Raw genomic sequence first — 10090 nt, 5'->3', positions numbered from 1 at the left:
AATGGATACCAACTGTCTTCGTAACAAAAAGACACACCAAAAAACATCCAAATACCTCCATGCTGCTCGTATGTCCATCTTGTATTGAAGCCCCGACATGAGAAATTGTCTCGAAAAAAATTAAATAAGTCTATATTTCAAGCTTGTTTTGTAGCGGAAGCTTCTCGAAGCTCCTCTTCCCGGTTCATCAAATTTAGACGAACTGGGAAGAGGACAGACCCTGGTTCATCCAAATTTGATGAACCAGGAAGAGGAGCTTCGAGAAGCTTCCGCTACAAAACAAGCTTGAAATATAGACTTATTTAATTTTTTTCGGGACAATTTCGCATTTCGGGGCTTCAATACAAGACGGACATTACATACGAGCAGCATGGAGGTATTTGGATGTTTTTTGGTGTGTATTTTTGTTACGAAGACAGTTGGTATCCATTTGCAACCGTTATATGGACATGCACTGCTACGCCGAGACCCCCTGTAACTCAGAGAAGCCACGGAGGACTCTGAAACTTCTCCCAGCCCTTAGTCCACATGAGGGTGAGTAGATAATGAGTGAAATTTCAATTTTGGGTGAACTATCCCTTTAATTCCTTCACCACAAAAGGTGGGCTGGAAAACAGGCTCCACCTTGCCCCTGACAGTATCATTCTGTGCACATAATATGATAAAGAACTAGCCTACTATAATAATCTGATCAGTTTCAGAAGTCGTTTTCAAGTGCTATATGGACCTGAACTATGATAAATAGCAGGACAACAAATCACTGATTTATATGGAGAAGCCACCCATGCAGCACTGAGTAAGCCGTGCTAATGTTACAGTGTGCCAACCTCCTGATTCACAGTAACACATTGTGTAGCCTAATAGTTTCATGGGCTGCTGTTATACATGCTCTGTGGGGTAGATGTCAGTCTTTGTACTGACTAAGTGGCTCAGAGTCAGACCCACACTGACTAGTTTGAACAGGGAAGGGAACACGTGGCAGTGTTTCTGAAGAAAGTGTGTGTGTGAGAAAGAGCAAAAGAGAGAGAGAGAGAGAGAGAGAGAGAGAGAGAGAGAGAGAGAGAGAGCAACCAGGACAGCACCCTCCTCCCTCAGTCTCTCCAGCCACGCATACACTGACAGAGCTGCTGACTGGAGCGCGTAGGACGGGAGCCTCTACAGCTGCCTCATATTTCTCAGCTGCTCCATTAAAGTGTGGTACCAGACTGGGAACGACACAGATATAGGACACAAGAGTCCAGAGGCAACAAGACCAGCTACGACATTTGTTTTTTCTTGTGAGGAGAGTGAGAGAGGATGGAGACCAAACTGTGGACTGCTCTTTGTGCGCTGCTGCTGCTCGTTCACATGGGATCCACGGGTAGGTTGTGGTTTCTTCTGTTTATTCTATATTTAGTCACTGGATTGTTAGCATCTTGCATACTATTCTTGTTTGTGGTTGCGTAAGTCAGAATGTATCTGTGCCAGTAACTGTCATGTTTTAATGTACCAGCCATCCCCTCTTTCACATGGTCACACACTCGTTGCCAAAGGTCGCTTTTTGTGGCCATCACACAGGCTTGCAGTCATTTCCTGGAGATCAACCGTCAAACCTTAACTGCTAGGCTACTTCTTTTTTTTGTTGTCTTAGCCTGACCCAAACCAACAGCCCCAACATCACTTATTTGTCAGTTGGAAACATGACATTTGATCCCAGTAGGACAAGCTGTGCCAATTTAACCGTCCAATTTGTCTCTAAAAGTAGCCTGTGACAGAAACACACAGCAGCCAGCCTGCTTTCAGCCACCTGTCTTGATTTTTGAGTTGAGATTGAACCAGACAGATTGAGTAAGAAGTGAACTAGTTCTCCTTGTGACACCATAAAGAGACAGTTGAGTTGGATACCTGTTTTATTTTACACTTTAACACTGGAGACAGGCACTCTGCCACCCACAGAAAACCAAAGCTCACTTTCATTCTTGCTTCATTTTATTGTGTAATTGTGTATTTTCTTCAAACACCTTCACATCTTGTCTTTCACATCACTTCCTTGACTACCCCCACATCCCTTCTTCCTCTTACATATTTTACATTCACACACCTTGCACATATCCTGTATGTCACTCTCCCACACCTTCCGCTTTCTCTCCTACCTGTTCCAAAACACTTCTTCCACCCTCCTACTCTCTCTTTCTCTTTCAGCTCCTCTCACATAAAAAATAAAATGAGACTGCTGACATTTAAATAGATTTTATTGGACTGAACTGTCCCATCCGTTCCTTGAGTTGAAATACAAATGAACAGCACAACTCCACTGGAGGACATTTATTGGCTGTAAATGAGCAGGGAAGTACATTGTGACAAATGACACCTATAACCATGTGCAGCAGCTCAGTGTCGTTTCACTGGCTTCATGCTAATTGGCTCTTCTCTAGCTGCATGAACAGAGCACAGTCCACAGCAGCAGCTTCAGTTTTTACTGTGACATAAACATACAGTTCTGAAGTCAGACAAAAACCCATGTTGAATGACAGGTTTGTTTAGATATGGCAGCTCCATTTCTCTTTCTTCATTATTAAATTTTTTTTACATACAAAACCATTTACTGGTCCAATCTAAACCTAGATGGCCTCCTGTTTGACCAATCTGAAACATGCTATATAATAATGATAGCGTTAATCTTTATTATGAAGAAGGATTTAACTAAAAGCTGAAGGATCTGTAGAACTGTCACAGATAATTTAGGTAGGCTACATTAGTAATAAGTGTGAGAACAAGCAGGTTGATGGTTTCCTTGAAGAAGAGATGCATGATTTGTTACATGATTTAGTGAAGTTAATCTCTTCTTTGGCTGTTTGCAATGTCTAGCACAATTTAATAATTTAAATGTAAATGTTTTACATGTCTAATGAGCTTTTATTGGTGGATGATGATGTCAAAGAGCTTGAGTTGTGTTTTAGGATGGGAACTTTTGGAGATTTATTTTTTGCATAGGAGATGGGACAACATTCTTTATTTGTAATCCAGCATTGATATGCTTGTACTGTAGCAGCCTATGTATGACTGGAAACATGAACATGACAGGCCAGAAGCATGACGTGCTGCTGGAGAGGTCGTACACTGGCTGCCAGTTGCAGATGAAAAGGTCTGAAAACCTGAAAAGAGGCTGCAAGCACAGAGCCGTTTCAGTCCTGTTTTCAGCTCCACTTATAAAAGGAGAAATCAGTTCACGGTGATCTGCACTGCTGACTCCAAAAATTACCACAGTCACACTCTGTAAAACCTGCGCTTCATGCTTGTACAGAAACACTTAGATAGGTCTACAGAAGTCTCCCACAAGAAGGTATTGCTGATGGGCACTTCCAGCACTGAGCACTAAAGCAGCAGCAGCTGTTCCTCTCACTGGCAAGGTCAAGAAGTGAGCCGTTCCCCCAGGTACAGGCCTGAAAAACCCTTAGACCCTGTCATCTCTGGACAGAGGAGTGTGCAACAGTGGGAACAGTGGTTCTCTTGAGAAATCCAGCCTGTACATACACACATATAGACACACATGTATAGACGGACACACAGACACCCACACATATTACTCCAGCAATTGACCTAGGCTGCTCTGATGGAGCTGAAGTAAAGGAACAAGGCTGCTATTATGAAGCCAAGCACCTCTGTCTATTTATGTGTCTGTTTTCGTATCATTTAGAACTCAAACAGGTCTCTGTCTCTGTCCCTGTCTCTGTGTGTGCCGATGAGCTGTGGGAGTGATTATTGAGGTAATGAAAGGCATCACGGCAGTGTGTTACTGAACAGTAACCACATTACATTACATTAGTGCTCTGGTCTTCATCAAAGGGAAGCGGGTAGAAACAGAGATGAAGTCTGGTACAGTGGTGCAAAAGACATCAAGATGAAGAGGGAAGAGACAGAGACGGAAGATCTTCATTAAAATGATATTACTTGAAAGACCAAAAATGACTTATACGTCACGTGGGAGGCAGTCGATGCCATGCTAAGTAAAAGTTTGTTTATTTTGGCCTCGGAAATGACGAGAATGTCTTTGTGCTTCACTGCAAATTTCAGCTTTTAGCTCAGTGGTTCCAAAGCTCAGTCTGCTGTAGATGAAAAGAAAACAACATTTTCTTGTGATACAAATTACATATTTTTATACAACAAATTGCAACAACCATGTGAGGCAACATCTAGCCTTACTTTGTTTTACTCTAAAGGGTAGAAAGCAGATGAGAATCACTCCATTTAGCTTCCAAAGCAAAAGAGCGTCTGGCTTTGCAAAAATAAATATGACATGTTATCTTCTTCCCTAACAAGACTCTAAACTCTAAACTGTTTGCTCCAGTGAGGCTGCTCACTGATCAGTACAAGACTGTGGTTTACTGAGCATGTTTTAAGTAGCCTAAACAGTGCATAGTCTGATAATTGTCTTCATTTTTCAGTTTTAAACACTGTTTGGATAAACACTGGCATGTGTTGACAGAAATACTCTACATTACTTCAGATGACAGTATACTATACGCACTGTCCCTATCTATATTTGGTTGGAATAATGGGCAAATTACTTCTTCGTGTATCTAAGAATGTAGCTGGCCACTCACTGAATTGGGCACTGTCCTCTTCTCATTACATAGAGGACAGCAAACCTTCAGGAAGTCCTCTCGGTACTACGGTGGCTACTGAGACAGCTGCTGTGGCCACCAGCCATCCTCCACCACTGAACGGCCCTGACACAACCACAAGTTCCAATGGCACCAGCAGTTTGAGCAGCAACACCACTTCACCCCAGACTACTGGACTGAAAGAAAATAATGGTAACTATTCTTCCCAATATTATAAGACATGAGATGTGAAGACAACTTGATACGACGTCAGAGATGGTTATTAGGCTATATGTGCATCTGAGGTTTGTCATAGCAGATGTTTGTCATCACATCAGAGGTGTTTAACAGGAAGTCAAGCAGCAGTTTAAGACCGTTTTTTTTTTTTACAAAGTCCATATCTGTACACTTCCTGTCGAAAAGTGGGTCACAGAGGAAGTTACTGGCACGACACAAACACACAAAGGTACAGAGACCACAAGCTCAGTCAAAACTAGCACACAGAGAGCGAAAGAATTTCAGAGATGGTGAACGAAAGAGTGTTGGGACTCAGAGAGTAATTTTAAATATACTTGCAGAAAAGTTAGCACTGAAGCAATGGTGTTGAGGAGAGAAGTGATTAAATACTGTGTGACTTTTCACAAAAGGGTGAGAAAGGTAGAAATGAAATCCTCCTCCTCCCCCTCCAGATACACAGCCTCTCTGTTTTGCTCTCTCTTTTTTTGTGCACACATCTGTGCTGGTTCACACATTAGACTCAGTGACATGTTCACAGGTTGGCACACATTTTTAGCCACTTAGTTTGTTTTGTGCAGAAAGACAGTTGGCATGAAGACGGTGTAAATAGCTGATATTGTCTGCCTGCATTGCACTACACTATAGTGGAGCTCAATAGATTTTAAAGAGGAACTATACAGGATATGTAGCTTAATTATGCTACATTTTTACCATAATTAAACCGCTTCGGAGTAATTGTGATGGTTTAATAATTGGCTTAACTTGACTTACGAGGGAGAATGGAGGCTGTCTGCCTTTCACATGCATGTCAATTAGGTTATTGCGTATCTTAGCTGAAAAACAACTTTGTCAACTATGTCCCAGCTCTTGTCTCTGTACACCGTGACACCATAATCTTTTGTTTATGACCGATTAAACTACAAATATACACTATTGATTGATTTCTCACCAGCGTCTTTGTAAACAAATGAACATGGCCGAGAGGAGGGTCAGCGAAATAGCGGAATAGCAACCTGACTTACATAGTTCCTCTTTAATTTGTGGGCTACTGTATACCTTAAAGGGGACATAAAAATATCACTTATACATATTTTACATCTATTTTACATATATTTGGGTGTTTGTTTTGCCTTCCGACCAAAAAGTGAGAATTGACAAAAAAAAACTGTAATGTGCAGGGTCCCTAGGTTGAAATCCATGTGGTTTTACCAGCTGTTCCCTCAGTTGTCTGGTAATGATGTAATTAGTTTTTGAATTTGCATAACCCCACCCCTACATAGTACCAGTAGAAGGGGTGGGGCAAACAGTGGTTCATTTGCATTTAAAGGGACATACACTGAAAGCAGCCGTTCTGAACAGGGCTGTTTTGAGAGGATGAAAAGAGCTGTGATGTTTGATTCTTGGGGGATTTTGACCAAAGCATGTCACAGACATGTCTTTAAGACACCTGGGGACTATTTTAATTTGTGGAAATTGGGCAGAATATGTCTCCTTTAATAAGTCCCCATTCAAGCTGGTGGCTGTGTGTGGCTGCACGGTGGTGTCTTGACCTCAGTGCCAACCGCATCCTGCTGAACTTCTCACGATGACAGCGCTACCATGCTGACATTAAGCCAGTATGAACCTCTCTCACGCTAGCTGAAGTTTGTTCAGTAGTGTAGCATGCTAACATCCACTGATTGAAATTTCTGGCCTGGTGATGGTGTTTTATTAGTTAAAGGAGCATCACAGTTCCAAGGCCATAATCTTGTAGTTCTTGGGACATATCAATGTGAAACTCAAATGTCAAATTGACAGAGGAAGTAAAGACAATCAGCAGGATCATCAGGGTCCTCTGGAACAGTTTACAAAGGGACTGTTTTTTTTGTCACAGAGAAGTTCATTAGTGGTTTCTAAGAGTAATTTTTTCAATACTGTCATAATATTTCACAATTTCCCCTCAGTAAATTGAGGTTGAGGCAGAAAATGCATGTCAAATGTCATATGTCATGTGCAAAAATGAAGCTAAACTACCGGCAAGGCTTGATGTCACAGGGAAAGTGTCATAAAACGTGTCTATTGAACTGTCCCGTTACTTCATCATAATCCTCAGTGAGCATACACATCGGTGTGTGTGTATATATGCAGTAAGCAGGGCAGGTAAATCTAGACTTGTTCCAGTACTAGATGATGACATTGTCTCTCTTTTTCTGTAGATACCAGCACTGTCTCTCCCTCAGTATCTGTCGCTCCTGAAAACAATGCAAACGAAACAAACACAAACAAAACAGAAGAATCAACCCCGCCTCAAATGATTCCTCCCATGGGCAATGACACCACTTCTCACATCCCTCCTAACACCACCACCACCACCACCGCCACCACCGCCACCACCACCACCACCACAACAACAACAAACTCCACACAAACAACTCACAGTCCTCCTGTAGCCACAGAGCCAAACAGCCCATCAAGTCCTGCACCTCCAGACTCCCCCTCCCCCACAGTGCAGTCCACAACACACTCATACACTACCACTGCCACCACTATCTCTACCAGCACCCAGTCCACTTCAACATCCAGCACCAGCTCCTCTCAAGAGCCCAAGGAGACCACGGTAACCCCACCCAGCAGGACCTCCACCCAGGCCAAAGCCCACGTCGACACCCCCTCCCAGCTCAACGTGGGGGGCGACAGTAAGTACATTACATCGTTGTGTTTTGGGACATAAATGTGTTCTGGACTATTCACTGGCTGGATATTATAACAGAGACAGAAGTGAATTGGCTTTAGAAAAAAAGGCAAAGCTGTGCTTTGTTTTCTAGCACAAGCGCGCACACACACACACACAAACCACACATCCCCCACACATCTAGATCTTCTACAAGCACTGTCACCACCAAGCACTCCACAATTATGGCTCTGTTTGGGAACAAGACAGAGAGAGTCATGGGACTCAGGCCTGGGGAGTGCTCCGTTTTCCCTACTTTCTCTGTCTGCCTTTATCTGTTTGTTATTGGTATACTGTAGATAACTTTTCTTTTTAAGGTCTGTTTCTAGACTGTGGCTGTCACCATTAAGAAAAAAAAGGAAGGAAAAACTGATAAACTTTTCTCAGACCAGCCTGTGTGGATACGGCCAAAATATAAAGTCTTTCTGCCTCTCTCAGTCTGTGTGGTTTTATTAGGCCATGCTTGGCACCTCGCCTCTTTCCATTAGCCAGAGGAACAGGGAGCATTCGCTGCTCTGTGGTGGCTGTTACTTTCAACCAGAGGACATAAAAAAAAGAGTGAAGTTTACAAAACAGAATTCCATAGCAACATTCATAAACACAATCCCCTCTGACAGAGCCATACAAACACAACAGACCTCAACAGAAAAAAAGGTCAGACTGGATGAAGTTCTGAGCGATTAAACAGCACTTTGCTATACTCTGATATATGCTATCTAAAGTCAGGACCTATTAATACATGTACTGGTTCAAGAGCGAGGTCAAGTACTGTACGGGTACATTTAACATCACCATCCTGTGTTTGACATTTCTGTCCTAAGCTACATGATGAACTCACGCTCAACAACATAGCACCTATATTTAGCTCCAGTCGCAGCATCAAAAAGCTTTTTAAGACATTGTAACTCTGCAATTTAATACAAGTTTACTTGAGCTGTAGTGCCCTGTTAAAGGAATGGGCCTTACTCACACATGTCCTGTGTTTTTTGTCCCAGTGACGATGGACCGCGAGTCTCCCACATTAGACCCTCTTCTGGCCGGCCTGGTGTCAGCCTTCATCATCACTGCTGTCATCATCACTCTGCTCCTCTTCCTCAAACTTCGTAGACGACAGAACCGACCAGAGTTCCGCCGGCTGCAGGATTTACCTATGGTGACTAACGACTTTAGCCTAAATCATTAGTGTTAGGGTTTAGTTTTCATCAATTATTTAAATTAAAGAAATTTCCAGACAACTGATCATAAACATGCAGCAGGAATGCAGGATGAAGCTGTACACATTACCAGGGTCGTTGTATAGGGGAGAAAGGTGATGATAATTCTAGGGGCCCAGCACCCAGTAGGGCCCACAAAAAACCCAATAAGTCTAATCTCTGTACTGAATTATTCTGCATAAGGCCCTAACTAATGACTCATAGTAATGCTGCATTAGCATCAAAACACAGTAGACTAAATAAAAAATGATAATACATATGTAGTCTTAGAGAAAAAAGTGGAAAAGTCAGGGGGCAGGGGCCCACTTTAGTATTCTTTCAGGGGGCCCAGAATTCCTAGCAACGGCCCTGCACATTACTGTAGGTGTTTTTGGTTTACACAGACTATAGCCTTAGGTGTTTTGTGCATCTTGACGTATAGTCCTTTCATCCACCTACTACAATGTAGTGAATGCTGAGTGGTTTTAGAGGTGTCCAGGAGGTGCTATTGAGGCATTTTATCACATGATACTGGCGGGACAAAAGTAATTTTTTAAAATGGTTTTCACCTTACATGTGTACAAAGTTTTGTAATTTTTTAAGCATGGGAGAGCCCTCAAAAAGTCACCTCATTCATCAAAGATACAGCAAGAAAACAACAGGGTCCTCATATAGACGCTAAGGCTCTAATAACCTTTTACAAAGGACAACCGTACCATAACATCTATTGTATTATCTAAAATGGGGTCACTTCTGTGTATCATATGTGTAATCATACATGTAATTAGTTGATATGTGTTTTTTTGTGCAGGATGATATGATGGAGGACACACCCTTGTCCATGTACAGCTACTGATGGAGGGATACCTGAAATATTTGGCGCCTATACTCTCCTTCAATCCAGGCTCAAGCCACATTCACCAAAATTTGCACCAACCAGTAAGAACCCTGGGTAGATGTGAGCACACTCTGCTCTGCTTTCATTTATCCAGATCACTTACCTGTAGGAAAGGACATTGTCGATTGTCGAAGCTGAAGAGGAAGATGAAGACATCACCCATGATGGGGGGTCCCTTTTAAAAGAAAAGTCCATTTTGATGGCTATAATTGAAAATTGTGGTAACATCTCTGTTCTATACTGTATGCTTCATATTTTCCAGCTTCTGGGGTTGTGGAATATATTTTGATTTCCCTTGAGATGAAAAGCAAAGGTGTGAAGCACAAAGCAGCATCATCAGTCACACCTGGACCTGGCCTGACTCTGCCTGTTCTCCTAGACTCCTGGTTTAACTTCCCTGAGACAGTTCATGTTTTAAAAAATGATCTAGGAGACAGAGAAAAGACAGGGAAAACACAGGGCCCGATTG

General features: G+C 42.4%; 1 long non-coding RNA gene across 1 annotated transcript; it reads left to right on the top strand.

Annotated features, from left to right (window-relative positions):
- The first annotated feature begins 7296 nt into the window (after positions 1-7296).
- Positions 7297-9848, top strand: LOC310984481. The gene is made up of 3 exons (XR_014595309.1): positions 7297-7495; positions 8526-8683; positions 9535-9848. It is a non-coding gene; the product is annotated as an uncharacterized lncRNA (long non-coding RNA).
- The last annotated feature ends 242 nt before the right edge of the window (positions 9849-10090 follow it).

This window comes from Trachurus trachurus, assembly GCF_905171665.1.
Source record: "Trachurus trachurus genome assembly, chromosome: 4".
NCBI lineage: Eukaryota > Metazoa > Chordata > Actinopteri > Carangiformes > Carangidae > Trachurus > Trachurus trachurus.
This window is presented reverse-complemented; position numbering and strand designations above follow the sequence as displayed.